At 39.0% G+C, this 5,000-nt stretch overlaps 1 protein-coding gene across 1 annotated transcript in view; it reads left to right on the top strand.

The window, feature by feature from the left end:
* The window catches only part of LOC143040457 (uncharacterized), a 583,849-nt gene that overhangs the window by 119,273 nt on the left and 459,576 nt on the right, over nucleotides 1-5,000 (top strand). The gene's annotated exons all lie outside the window — the stretch shown is intronic.

Raw genomic sequence — 5,000 nt, 5'->3', positions numbered from 1 at the left:
GAAAAACGCCAAGATGAAAGACCGTCAGCGAGAACTGGGTTGTTTATCATGTGGGCATTCATATTGTTGGTGGCGGTGGTAGTGGTGGACTTTGTGGTGACGGTGATGGTTGAGGCGAGGGTGGAATTGGTGTTGGTGATAGTGGTGGTGATGGTGATGGTAGTGGTGAAGGTTGTAGAGGTGGTGGTGCTGCTGGTGATGGTAGGGATGATGATAGTGGAGGTGATGGTGGTAGCAGTGGTGGTGGTGGTGGTGGTGGTGGTGATGATGATGATGATGATGATGATGATGATGATGATGATGATGATGATGATGATGATGATGATGATGATGATGATGATGATGATGATGATGATGATGATGATGATGATGATGATGATGATGATGATGATGATGATGATGATGATGATGATGATGATGATGATGATGATGATGATGATGATGATGATGATGATGATGATTATGTTGATGGTAATGGTAATGGTAATGGTAATGATAATGGTAATGGTAATGGTAATGGTAATGGTAATGGTAATGGTGATGGCGATGGCGATGGCGATGGCGATGGTGATGGCGATGGCGATGGCGATGGCGATGGTGGTGATGATGATTATGATGGTGGGGTGGACGTGGGGGTGGTGTTTGTGGTGTTGATGGTGGTAATTATGGTGGTGGTGGACGTGGAGCTAGCGGTGGAAGTGAATATGTTTATGTTAGAGTTGGTGGACGTGAAAATAATGGTTGCAGTTGTAGTGGATGTAGTGATGGATGTAATGTTGTTGAAAGTAATAGATATACCGTTATTATAAGCGTAAAAAGAAGTGGATGTAAGTTCTTTATCATAAACGCGATGTTATTGATGGTGACATTTGAAAGTAATTTTGAGCACTATGTTTATACTTATGCAGGATATGGAGTAGTGTTTAAGTTGAATTTTCTGCTGTAAGCAATTTGAACGTTGAAATGAAATGTGTAAGAAATTCCAGGTAATTAACGAGAAATTTAGTGCCCCTGTTAGTAATGAATGAGTTTACCTGTACATCGTTGCTTTTATGGCCCATCGTATCTAAATTTAGGGGTTTAATGTTTGCCGTGTTAACCACCACTTTGTAAGGTTTTATAAATGTTAATCTTTGTTAACTACTGGCGTGAGACTTGTTTGATTTATTGTAATTCTTGAAATCCATGTTATTTCACACGTCATATTTCTTTATTGACAGGCTTTCCTTATCTTATCAGCAAATAGAGTATGCGTAATGGTTGTAAGATTTAATGGCCCTGGGTGTGTTGTTTATGTTGTTTTTGTTGATGGTGGTGATAGTGTTGGTGGTGGTGGTGATGATGGTGATGATGATGGTGATTGTGATTGTGATTGCGATTGTGATTGCGATTGTGATTGTGATTGTGATTGTGATTGTGATTGTGATTGTGATTGTGATTGTGATTGTGATTGTGATTGTGATTGCGATTGCGATTGCGATTGCGATTGTGATGGTGATGGTGATGGTGATGGTCATGGTCATGGTCATGGTGATAGTGATGATGATGGTGATTTGGGTGGCGATGGCGGTGGTGGTGGTGGCGGTGGTGATGATGATGATGATGATGATGATGACGATGATGATGATGATGATGATGATGATGATGATGATGATGATGATGATGATGATGATGATGATGATGATGATGATGATGATGATGATGATGATGATGATGATGATGATGATGATGATGATGATGATGATGATGATGATGATGATGATGATGATGATGATGATGATGATGATGATGATGATGATGATGATGATGATGATGATGATGATGATAGTAATGGTGATGGTGGTGATAGGTGTGGGGGTGATAGCGGCGATGCTTGTGATGTCGATGGTGATGTTAGTGGTGATGAACGTAATGTTTGTGATGGTTGGGGAGAGTGACGACAATATTTTATTTCATCTTTTCTCTTTTCATGCATTGATGCAGAATGAAGACAAACGCTCCAACCAACTGTTTTGGTCGGGGCACCAGTCAGTCGGAAGAATAATTTTATGCTTCAGTTTTCCTAAATTAGAAGGAAGAATGGTCGTCGCCTCCTTCCCGTCCTTCTGTGTGATTTCCTGCAATCACGTTCTCTCTTTGGGCCGCGTCTGAAAGTCCAGACCCCTCTATTGACCAGACACAAATGTTCCATCGCTTTCCCCTTCATTTTCCCCTGACTCATCATGCTTTTCACTTAGCCTACTTCCCATATTTGCCCCTATATCCTTCCCGTCCCTCTCTCTTCCTCTCCACTCCTTTCCCCGTCTCCCCATCTCCCCTTATATCTACCTCCCCATTCTTCGCCTACTTATCCATTTCCTTCCCTCTTTTCTACCACGCTGCCTCTATCTCATGTATCACCATTCTCCATTTACATCTATTATAACTTTCCACAGTTTTCTCTCATCCTCTCTTTCCTCTTTAATCTAGTTTCTCATTATATACCTTGCTTCCTTGATCCTTTATCTTATATTTCCTCTTTTACCTTCATTTCCATTTCTAATATCTTCTCCATTTCATCTATGCCTCTCTTCTTTCTTCTACACGTTCGACTTCTACTACTACAGCTTCTTCTTCGAATATTTCCTTTCTCCTGGTTATTCCTTTCTTTTTCTCCAACACTTCTCCAACATCTCGACCAAGCTCCTCATTCAACCAACGTTCGAACACTCACTCTCTTCCTCCTCTCCTCTTCATCAGTTACCTCCTCTTTCTTTACATCATCCTCTTCCCTCTTATTCATTCCTTACCCAGACATCTTCCTTCGTTTGAACACGCACCAATAGATCAGTCTATTTTCATATATATGCCACTGATACTAGTTACCTCCTCTTTCTTTATATCATCCTCTTCCCTCTTACCCATTCCTTACCCAGACATCTTCCTTCGTTTGAGCACGCACCAATACATCAGTCTATTTTCATATATATGCCACTGATACAAAGAACTTGTATTGACTTTTCAGTATTCTCTTATGCCTTTCTTACGCATCCTAACGCCATCTATACATATCCCAGTATACTTCATAACTCCACACACATTCTATTTAATCACATCCCAGATTCCATTATAACATCCCTATACTCCTTTATAACGTTCAATGAAACACTTAGTACACTTTTTGACATCTATATTATCCAAGACGGTCCGTAGTAGGAAAATAACATCTCTACCAATATACTCAAAGGCCTCGTCCGTCACCCAACTCAGAAAGATAACCCCTACCATTAGTCACCCGTAAAATTATTTTCTGACCCTCTATTTCAGTCTTAACTTCCCTCGAAATACCTTGCTTGAACTATACCCATTGAAGTGGAAGGATATTTGTTTTGATGAAAATAGAATTTTTTATGGTGTGGGGATGCACGACAATTAGGAATAGAAAAGGAAAAAGTGTAGGAATATTGAGGGAGAAGAGGAGTAGCGAATGTAAATAGGGAAGAAGAATAGGAAAATGAGGAAGAGGCCTAGGAGGAGGGATAAAAGGAGGAGTAGAATAAAATAAGTAAATAACAAGATTAGGATAATGATTAGGAAGATTAACATGTTTATAAGAATATGAAGAATTACAGAAAAAACACGAGAATAAGGAGTACCCAAAAGAGGTGGGGTAGAACAAGTCAAGAATGTCAAGTTTCTTCCCAGAACAAGAAAATACAAGTGAGGAGAGTATGTTTAATGAAATTACGTAAAAAGTTGATAAGAAATAGAAGGTAAATATTTAGATGTAAGATAAGGATGTCCACAAGATTTAGAAAGTAAAACAAGTAGAGGAACATGGCGCCAAATATGAAGAAAAAACAAGAAAATGTGGGGAAAGAACTGACGGAATAATAAGAAAACACAACGGAAAAATCAAGTAGAAATGAAAAACAATTGTAAGGAAAAAGAATAGGTCAGTTTCTTTCTCTGTCTGCTTCTCTCTGAGACCACATCCTTCTCTCTCTCTCTCTTAACATATATATACAGTACACGCACACACACACACATATTATATATATACATATACATACATATATATATATATATATATATATATATATATATATATATATATACATATATATATATACATATATATATATTTATTCATATATATATATATATATATATATATATATCACAAGCTTCTTCCGTTTACCTCCGTATGCCATTATTCATTTAATTATTCCTCTAAGTTTGTCTATACATCATTATTTTGGTATTCTATTTCAATTGTATTATATTTTTTCATTTGATAGTCACTTTTTTACAAAAGATATATCAGTACACTTAATTTGAGCGTCTGTTCTGGAATTTTGAGTGCACCATTACCTTACGTGAAATGTTTATGGTACTACTTTGTGTGACTTTTTAAAAGATTGCAAACACTATTAACGCCATGCAAGCGCTAGAATTGTTTGCTTCTCTTATGAATTGCTGGACTAATTTCAGCCCTCGGGTAGTTTATCTAACCTCAGAAGAGATCGCTAACGACCTCTAATTATATATCACATCTTGTTATGAAAACAGATGGTCCTGTTATTAGTAAGGTTGCCGGGAAACACACTTTTGTGTATCTACCAGAAGAATGGTATATTGTCGTCTGCCCAGCAACTTTAGTGTGTTGACCAAGGAGCTTTATCACAGTCTGTGGAGGACCTGAACTCTCACTCCCATCCCTACCCCAACCGCGGCACGCACGCGCGCACACACACACACACACACACACACACACACACACACACACACACACACACACACACACACACACACACACACACACACACACACACACACACACACACACACACACACACACACACACACACACACACACACACACACACACACACACACACACACACACACACACACACACACACGCACATGCACCAGGAGGTCGTTTGTCACAGTCACGGCTATAAGACGAAATACTGATTTTCGGTGGTTGGCTTTCGTGAGTTGATTGGGATCACTTG

The sequence above is a fragment of the Oratosquilla oratoria genome, chromosome 28, assembly GCF_046742065.1.
Source record: "Oratosquilla oratoria isolate Oo_2021 chromosome 28, ASM4674206v1, whole genome shotgun sequence".
NCBI lineage: Eukaryota > Metazoa > Arthropoda > Malacostraca > Stomatopoda > Squillidae > Oratosquilla > Oratosquilla oratoria.
The sequence above is the reverse complement of the archived record's forward strand: the minus strand, read 5'-3'. Positions and strand labels throughout refer to the sequence as shown.